Raw genomic sequence first — 10,809 nt, 5'->3', positions numbered from 1 at the left:
CAAACCAAGCTAAATCTACAAGAAAATGGAAGAAAAACAAGAACTTTAAAAAAGGGCAATGTCAGTGCTGCACTTTGAGCTTTTTCCCGAAAGGAGAATTTTCACACCCACTATATAATGCCATAGTGTAAACGACCTTCGTGGATCTATACGAGCTTTGTTGCGCCTTATCGAAGCATAGCACAGCATTACGACAAGGGATGCACGCGGGGGGCCATGAAACTGACAGCGCCACGATGCTATGCTAGAGCGCTGCGATGCCAACTTTTCTTTTTTTCAAGAATTTTGCAATTTTGAAAATTTTGCTCTATAAATTCTAGAGTTTTTCAGTAGCCTCCAAACGAAATTGAGGAGAAAATTAGAGCCCTAAAAGTTTAAGGAAGCTAAAAAATTAGAGAGTATGAGATAATTAATTTGGAGACCATTCGAGATTATGAGGTGTCGGTCGAGGCAAGATTGATGAAATCCAAAGATCAGGGAACATTGCAATAGTAGAGTTTTCTTATTCTTTTACTTCTTTTTACTTTATCATTTTATTGAACCTGTATGAAGGTATGTATTTGATAATCATGAGTGACTAGACTTCTTAGTTCTAGGGTATTGATGAATTTTATTATGAAATTGAATTGATGCACTGAAACTTTATGGAAAGTTGTGTTGAATGTCTTTCAAATATCATTGTGCTTTATTACATCGATTAATCATAGATGTATATTGGATTGAATGTTCAGTTGGGAGATTGCATGTTTATCAGATCTATAGTATTGAATCATTATCTAATCTTTCATGAGAATAGTTAAGTTCATAGCGAAATTTGATTATGACAAATCATAATGCCATGTGTCTTATGTTGGCTTCAAGAAGTTAGTCATCAACTAAGATTGCATGAGAAAAGTTTACTATTTAACAATAATAAACTGGATCATAGTTTATAGACTTAGACATCTCAATCTCACAAGTTCCATACAACCTTTGCATGATTTAATAAAGTAATAAATGAATTTGATGTTGGATTTAGTGTTCTCTTGTGGATCTCATAGTTTATAATTTGCAAATCAAAAAATAATTTTTAATAAAATAAAAGTATTTTATTCAACATTTAGATTGTATTAACTCAATCCACTAAACTGAGATCCAAGGTTATTAATATAGCTTGAACGATATGTGGTAGACATACACGGATTGGATCACGTTCAAGTAATAGCCACAAAGGTCTGCAGTATATAGATAAGGTTAGTTGCCTTATCCTACTAACACTGCGGATACCGCCAACTTTGTAAGTGTTATAAGAGTTGTAAGAATCACGAATGATGTGATCCATATCGTTCATGTGGAGACATGTGAGTAGGGATATCCTGTATAAGGAGTTTGTATAAGACCGGACCGCGTAATGATTGGTTTTTCTTTATAACGTCGTTACTTGAAGAGACTAACATTTCACCAAGATGACCATAGGTGATTTGATCTTAATCTTGAGTGGGTTGTGAACTCTTGTCTATGAGAACAATATTTTAATCTGTTGTGTGAGAGTGGACAGTTTCACCAACTCGATAAGCCTATCATTTTGGGGATTTTTTCGAGTGGGGAGCTGGGAACACAACTATACAAAATGGAATTCACTTCTTCTATGTTTAAGAAAACTAGATGAATTACTCACTTATTAGCTGATTTCGGGTCTTGAACAATAAAGACCCACCCTTTCATTCACCTGAGAGGGGTTAGTTTACAGTTGGACTATAAATTGTCTGTTCATTAGAGGGATTAATGGTACCTAAGTTGTTAAATGTAACTATAGGGGTAAAACGATAATTTGACCGAACTGTAGTTATGAACAGTTCGTGAATGGTCGACTTATTGTTGATTGGTTATATCGGTAGACACATAAATATATCTACAATGTGAAGAATGCAGCTGTTAGTCTTGAAGGAAATCTAAACATGAGGATTTTCATGAGCTGCGGAAGGGACCGTTCCAAATAGAAATTACAGGTCATGCACAAATAGAAATTACAGCATGCTAAATGATGATACAAGGGATGGAGGATCTATACCTTTGAAGAACCATTCTTCAAAAGTCACTCACCCAGTCTTCAAGCATCTAAGAACAGCACTTGAATGCAACAACCGATGCAACCAACAAATATTAACACAATGAACGGACGGATGCTCCTCGAACCCAATCAAGTCCAACTCAATTCACAAACTGAGTAAGACACTACAACAAGTGTTACCTTGGTATTCTCGATGTGAGAATCTAAGAGTTGTGGGCTCTATATGATCTTGGCTTGAGGAAGAGACTGGAGGTCTACCATCGAGTAGTCGATCGAGCTAGTGGGAGATAAGAACACAGTTTATCGTCTAGACGATGTGCCCTATCGTTTAGTAAATGATCGTATAGACTTAGTCAGTCGATCATGTAGCAATGATTAGCTGAATGACTATTGTATAGTCAACTCTATACAATCATTTAGTCTCTGTCAACGCTATCGCTTAGTGAAATGCTTTCACTTGATAGCTTGTCTCTGTGAGAACTTTCTGAATGAGGCAACTTTTAAATTTAGGAAAAAAATTTTCCTTTTATCTCACGGTTACCATAAACTTCCAATAACCTCCCACTCAATCGGTTATTTGTGAAAAAGAATTAATTATAATATAATTAATATATTATATATAAATATGTTAACCAACTTACCAAGTTAAATTAACCTATAGTTTTAATATTTCATCTCATGAACATACAAACCATAGTTCTTTTTCTATTATGGTACTTAATGTAAATCATATTTACATTAATTCATCCATTTGATGTATCTCATACATCATACCAATTATATCATATATAATTGAATTTTCTCTTGTTAATTTGAACAATTAAAATCAACCCCAAAATCTGATTCTCAACTTGAATCCAATAAGCTACTAAGGGGACGTTATGGACCTATAGCTTGAAGCTCCAACGGTACGTGAATAACTGACTAAACTCTTTAGTCACGATGTCCACCATCCCTTAACTGTCAGGCACTCCACTAAAGGTCGACAGCTGCACTCTTCTCACTACAGATATATTTCTGTGTCCAAATTAACCAATCAACATTGCAATAACCTTTCACAAATCGATTGTAAGTACATTTGGGCCAATTTACCGTTTTGCCCCTATAGTTACATCTAACACCTTAAGTACCACTAATTCCTCTAATGAACAATAAGTCATAGTCCTACTATGATTGGATCCTCTCTTCCAAAGAGAGGATGTGACCACTATGTTCAACACCCGGAATCAGCCCCTAAAGGAGCAATCTATCTACTTACCCCTGCTTCAGGGAAGGAGTGGATTTCGTCTTATGTAACTGAGTTCCCAGCTTACAAATCAGACAAATCTCTAAAAAGGTAGGCTTGTTGAGTTGGCAATCTGGCCACTCTCATCCATACTAATCAAAGGACCGCCTTCATATGCAGGAGTTCTCAAAACACTCAGGATTAACGTCATGTCACCTATGGTAATTTAAGTGAGATGTAAGTCTCAATTATCAACAGCATTATATAAAGGGACTAATCATCTCGTGGTCTGGTCTTATACAAACTCTTTGTATAGGACACCCCTGCTCGCATGTTTCCACGTGAATGGTCAGGATCAGACCATTTGTAGCACGTCACAACACTTGTAACTATCTACAAAGCGAGCTATATCCGTAGTGTCACCAGGATAAAGTATCCCTCCTTTATTCTCATACTACAGACCATTTAGGTTAGTACTTAAGGCATGATCTACTTGTATATTCCATATACATGCTTAAGTTTACATACAATAACCACGGATCTTAGTTTATTGGATATGAGTAAATGAAACTAAAATAACTCTTATTTTATTAATAACAATGTGTACAAAGTTTAAAAACCACGAGACTTCAGGAGAATTAGGACACTAATCCTAACAATCTTCTACTTGTCCTAATGTCTTAGGAGATTAATGTAGAATACATGAAAAACATTACAATATACAATAAACTAGGCATACTCTATACCCCAGTATCATCTCCCACTTGTCCTATACAAGATGTCGCATGTCCCGTAGACCCAAACTCTCTATATGACCCTCGAACACTTTAGCCGTGAGAGCCTTTGTAAACGGATCAGAAACATTGTGCTCTAATGCGATCTTCATGACTATCACATCACCGAGATGCATAATCTCAATAATCAAATGATATTTCCATTCGATATGCTTGCCTGTTCGATGACTCCAAGGTTCAATTGAATTTTCCACAGCCCCGCTTTATCACAATAGAGAGTGATTGGCAAAGCCATATTTGGAACAACTTCCAATTCTGTAAGGAACTTCCTAAGCCAAACAACCTCTTTAGCAGCTTCACAAGCGACTATGTATTCACTTCTATAGTGGAGTCCGCGATGCATCCTTGCTTGATGCTTCGCCAAACTATAATCCCTTCATTCAGAGTGAACATTAACCCTGATGTCCATTTCCGAGAATCTGTTTCAATTTAAAAGTCAGAGTCTATGTATCCTGTAAGGATCAAATTTTTATCTCCATACACGAGCTTATAGTTCCTCATTCTCCGAAGATACTTAAGGATCGTTTTGACCATCGTCCAGTGATCTAATCCTAGATTGGACTGATAATGACTGACAATCCCTACTGCATAGCAAATGTCAGGTCTAGTACATAACATTGCATACATTAAGCTTTCAACAGCCGAAGCATAAGGAATCTGTCTCATCTTCTCAACCTTTTGAGGTGTCTTAGGACATTTATCCTTAGACAAAACAATTCCATGCCTGAAGGGTAATAAACCCCTCTTGGAGTTCTGCACCTGATCAACATTTGATCAATGTACGATGCCTGAGACAAGGCTAACATTTTGTTCTTACGATCTCAAATGATCTAGATCCCTAGAACATAATGCACCTCTCCCAAATCTTTCATTTGGATTTGGGCAGCTAGCCACTTCTTAATGTCACTCAAAAAACCTACATCATTCCAAATGAGTAGGATATCATCCATATACAGTACCAGGAAAGCTACTGAGCTGTTGATGATTTTCTTGTAAACATAAGGCTCATCAACATTTTGATCAAAGCCAAACGATTCGATTGCACTGTCAAATCTAATGTTCCACGATCTAGATGCTTGTTTCAGCCTATAAATGGACCTATTAAGCTTGTAAACTCTTTGCTCTTATCTAGAACAATGAACCCCCTCTAGTAGAGCCATGTAGATGGTCTCCTCAAGATGACCATTCAGAAAGGCAATCTTGACATCCATTTGTCATATCTTATAATCATAAAATGTGGCTATGGATAGGAGTATCCTGATAGACTTCAACATGACAACAGTTGAGAAAGTATTCTCATAGTCCACTCCCTCAACCTGGGAATAACACTTTGCCACAGGTCTAGCCTTAAAGGTTCGTACCTTTCCATCTGCACTGTGTTTTCTTTTGTAGATCCACTTACACCCTATAGGTTTTACCCTATTAGGTAGATCCACAAGTTCCCAGACAGAATTGAAGTACATAGACTCCATTTCTTGGTTCATGGCTTTAATCTACCCAACTTTGTCAACGTCCTCCATTGATTGCTTATAAGACAATGGATCCTCGACCCCATCATCAGACATGATGTTTTGGGCTTTAGTCAAACCCATGTAGCATTCTGGTGGGTTCACAACCCTCCCACTACGTCGAGGTAGAGTCAACTCTTGAGATGGTTGACTAGATGAACCAATATCAATAACTCTTGTTGATTTATCGGTCGTTCAACAACTCTTGTTGAATTCTCAGTAGTCTCACTAGAAATCTCATGTAAAACAAGCTTACTTCATGGTTTATGATCCCTGATGTGTTCTTCTTCCAAGAAGATAGCGTTTGTCGACACAAACATCCTATTCTCACTCGAATCATAGAAGTATCCACCTCACGTTTCCTTGGGGTAGCCTATAAAGAGGCAAACTTTTGAACGTGGTTCCAACTTCTTTGGGTTAGCCACTAGCAAGTGGGTCAGACATCCCCAAATCTTAAAATGACGTAAACTACCTTTTTGGCCTTTCCACAACTCAAAATATTTTTGTGAAACACTTTTCTAGGATGTTGTTCAAAATGTAACATGCAGTCTCCACTGCGAATCCCCAAAACGAGTCTAAAAGATAAGCATAACTCATCATAGATCGAACCATGTCCAACAGGGTTCAGTTTCTCCTTTCTGATACACCATTCTGTTGAGATGTACCTAGGGCTGAGAGTTGGGATGTTATTCCATGTTCTATCATATAGTTCTGGAAGTTGAGGTCCATATACTCTCCATCACGAGTTGATCATAGGGTTTTTATCTTCTTACCTAATAAGTTTTCAACTTCAGCCTTATACTCCCTGAACTTGTCAAGGGCTTCATACTTATGTTGCATTAGGTATAGATACCTGTATCTTGAATAATGATTTATGAAAGAGATGAAATATCCATACCCACCTCGAGCTCTAACACTTATCAGACCACAGAGGTCTGAATGTATAAGCTCCAAGGTTTCCTCGGCTCTAGGTCGTTTGGTCATCTTGCCTTTAGGACATGATTCACACACCGACAAGGTGTTTTCTTCTAAACTCTTTAGAAGTCCACATTTCACCAACTTCTCAATCCTATTGAAGTTGATGTGACCAAACCTTGGATGCTAAAGATGGGTGTTTTTCTTAAGAGAAACCTTTGGTCTTTTTGCAGTTGTCATTGTACTGAACATTTCAGTATTAAGCAAGGCTTTTATGACTAACGATGTTAGTACATACAAGTTATTTTCCATTGAACTAAAACCAATCTCCATATCATTCTTCAGAATAAAAAATTTACTCTCAGAAAAGGAGACGATATATGATAACTAACTTACCATATTATATTTATAATCTATAGTTTTAATTTTTCATCTCATGAAACATATAAATCATAGTTCTTTTTCTATTTCATGATACTTAATGTAAATCACATTTACATTAATCCTCCACTTGATATATCTCATACATCACATCGACCATATCATATATAATCGAATTTTCTCTTGTCAATCTGAGCATTTCAAATCAATACCAAGAACTGATTCTCAACTTGAATCCATTGAGCTACCAAAGGGACCTTATGGACTTGTAACTTGAAACTCCAAGGGTACATGAATAACTGACTAAATTCTTTAGTCACGAGATCCACCATTCGTTAACTGCCAGGCATTCCACTAAAAACCGACAGCTGCAATCTCTTTATTACAGATATATTTTTTGTCCATATCAACCAATCAACAATGCGATAACCCTTCACCGATCGTTCGTAAGTACAGTTGGGCCAATAACCGTTATGCCCCTCTAGTTACATTTAACTCCTTAAGTGCCACGGATCCCTCTAATGAACATAAGTCATAGTCCTACTATGACTGAGTCCTCTCTTCCAAAGAGAAGTTGTGACCATTATGTTCAAGACCCACAATCGACCCTTCAGGGAGCAATCTATCTACTTACCCCTACTTCGAGGAAAGAGTGAATTCCATCTTGTGTAACTTAGTTCCCAGCTCCCAGATCAGACGAATTCCAAAAAAGGTAGGCATGTTGAGTTGGCAATCTAGCCACTCTCACCCATACTAATCAAAGGATCTCTCTCAAAAGCCATTCCCAAAACACTCAGAATTGAGGTCATGTCACCTATGGTCATTTAGGTGAGATGTAAATCTCAAGTATCAACGACGTTATATAAGGAGACTAGTCATCTCGTGGTCCAATCTTATACAAACTTTTTATATAGGATACCCCCGCTCGCATGTCTCCATATGAATGGTCAGGAACTACCATCTATAATAGTTCACAACACTTGCAAGCTTCTACAAAGCAGGCCGTATTTGTAGTGTCACCAGGATCAGGTATCTCTCCTTAATCCTTAGGTTATCACTTAAGGCATGATCTACTTGTATATCTCATATACATGCTTAAGTTTTCATATAATAACCATGTTTCTTTGTTTATTGGATATGAGTAAATGTCAAATAAAATAACTCTTATTTTGTTCATAAATGTGGACAGTTTACAAACTACGAGACTTTGGGAGAATTAGGAAATCAATCCCAACACTAATATCCTTAACCTGCTTAGAAATCCCTAGAATACATATATAATATTCACCAAACTAATAAAACTTTAAAAGTAACCTTATAACACTAGGGATCAACAACCGCATAACTACATCATATGAACAGGTACAGAGTCCAGTGGATGCAACATACTTCATATCCCTAATATAAGCAACACATATGAACAAATATTTACAAAATAAACACCTAAAACTTCTATTTAGACTTTAAACTGTTAGCTTAAGTCCTTGAGTGGCAGAACAATAGGGCAGCTAACCTCTGGGAAGATGACCACTACTTGGGAAATGGAAAACATTTGAAAGAATGAGTTACTCACCCAATGAGTGACTAATAAAACATATTCATCATGCTTGTAACTAAAACTTGCAAGCAAACTCATACTTAAAACATTTTAAAACATAGTATCTCTAAAAAACATAACTAACGTAATCCTTAGTTGAGAGAGAACCCTTTTGCTCAATTCCTCAACGTCAATCCTTAGTTGGCATGGTTTAATCTCAACACTACCAAAGTCAACTCTACCAACATACGTGTGGTAATAACTAGGTATCGTCATACCTTAGGTACTACTACCCAGATACCTTCTCAAGTCCTTCAGTATCGGATTTAACATAATCATCATAAATAATCATACAGTAAAACATGTATACTTGAAAGCATGAATAGCATAAAACACGTGCTTTGAAAGATTAGTTTGCTTGGAAACTACTTAAGAATACAATAAAATGAGGCAAACATGATTCTAAACTTTTAAATAGTCATGTGCTTGCTAAAACATTTGAAAACACTTAGTTTTGTCACTCACAATTTTTGGATCGATCCTTCGGATTTATAAGCCTCTCCTAATTGAACATGGCCTAAAAATCACATTATTAACTTATGGTTATCCAGTCCAAACACTGCATAAACAACTATCATTTAACCATAATTCCCTTAACCCCCAAATAATCCCCAAAATGGCCAAATTTTAGGGTTTAAGCATCCTTAGCCTTTAAATTATTCAAACAAATAATAATAATAATAAAAACCCTTAAATCTCCCTTAAGTGCATAGATTTCTTAAACAAATTGCTCCAAATTATTCAAATGACATTAAATCTCAAAAAGGATTTTGATGACGGGAAAAAGATGCACACATCATCTTCTTCGAAGACCACCAACTTTCTGAGAGTTGTTCTGTTTTCCTACAGCTACTTTCAAGATTTTAAGCTTCGATTTCACCCAATCCAACCCAAAAACACTCAAATTTATTCTACAGAACTAATTAACTACCTCTAAACTAAATTACCCAATAAGTTAGAGTTCACGAATTACCTTGGATAGCTAAAAATTTCGATTAAATCCCGACTACTCTATTTCTACGAAATTTTGTGCAAATCCACTGATTTCCTCAAAATTGATGGCTTTTCCAAATTCGTTCCCCTTAAGCAGCCCTCGAAGTTCTTCTTATTCGATTATCTTCAAGCTTTAGGAAGAAAATATCCCAATTGATCAACAGGTTTGAGAGAAATTCTTCAAATTCTCCACGGGTATAGAACTGTACGTGACAGAAGCATTTATATATAGCTTTCGACCCATAATTCATCAATTTCTAAACCAAATTCCATCAAATTTCTTGCATTAAACTCATAGACAACTTTTTAATTTACTAACCTGAGGATTTTCAGCTTTAAAGTTCCTCGAATACTTCAAAATAAGCTACCAAAACTACCCCTACTCTGCTTTAATTGAATTCCCATATAGCCTCTGTTTACCTACAAATTCATCAATTTCTATCCATAATTTGCATGAACATCCTTCACGAAAACTATTAATAAACTTTTCGTGCAAGCCCCAAAATTTCAGCTTTTAATTTATTGTCTACAGCTCAAAGTCATAAAAAAACCACAACTTACTCGAAACTGCCCAAATTCAAACCAACCTCAAGTCTTTTCCGTTTTTCACCATATTTCCGATTGAGATTCACTCCGGCAGCCCTAGGTCGTCTTCTTGACTCAATTTCCTATGAATTTATGAAATAAATTCAAAAATTTCATGATGAATTTTTGAACACCGATCTTCACAATCTGCTACTTTATATTCATCACCAGCACCTTTTTATTCTCCTTAAAAATTTTGCCTGTAGCTACTTTAAATTGATTACCCCACTCTATAGGGTTAAATTACTCCCCTTTTGTTAGTACTTAAACAAATAATCCCTTTTAATTTATATATAAAGAAATATTAAATACTTTTCTCCCAATTCCACATTTAATTCATACTTAATCACTCTATTATTCTCATTACTTAACCAAGTTTCATATATTTTCCTTTTATCATCTAGAAAATTTCCTTTTAATTGCATATTCACATACTCTTTTTTATTGAAACAAATAAACCTAACTTATTCAACATGCTTTTAAAACAATAAGTAACATTGTAATGGTCAAGCACATACATTAAGGAATTTAAAATTTGGAGTTTAAAATTTTAATTATCTGATTAAGTTTTATTAAAAGTCTAACCTATGACATATGTGATAAAATGTAATATTTTCTCTTCTTTTTAGGTGAAAAGTTATTCCTAAATTCTAGTATAGTTAAATTAATGGATGATTTTCACTAATTGAAGGATGATTCTAATGCAGTCATATTCTTGTATAGGTAATTTATTTCTCAATCAACACGAAAAATATATCCAT

The 10,809-nt window shown here is 35.6% G+C and overlaps 1 long non-coding RNA gene across 1 annotated transcript; it reads right to left on the bottom strand.

Moving 5' to 3' along the window:
• Positions 1-8,310: 8,310 nt before the first annotated feature.
• LOC120069057 (uncharacterized) lies at positions 8,311-10,239 on the bottom strand. Its single transcript, XR_016524017.1, has 3 exons — positions 10,051-10,239; positions 9,783-9,883; positions 8,311-9,666 (listed from the first exon to the last, which is right to left on the bottom strand). It is a non-coding gene; the product is annotated as an uncharacterized LOC120069057 (long non-coding RNA).
• Between the last annotated feature and the right edge of the window lie 570 nt (positions 10,240-10,809).

The sequence above is a fragment of the Benincasa hispida genome, chromosome 10 (assembly GCF_027475165.1).
Source record: "Benincasa hispida cultivar pf3 chromosome 10, pf3_genome.v1.1, whole genome shotgun sequence".
NCBI lineage: Eukaryota > Viridiplantae > Streptophyta > Magnoliopsida > Cucurbitales > Cucurbitaceae > Benincasa > Benincasa hispida.
Note: the sequence above shows the minus strand (reverse complement) of the source record. Positions and strands in the feature narration are given on the sequence as shown.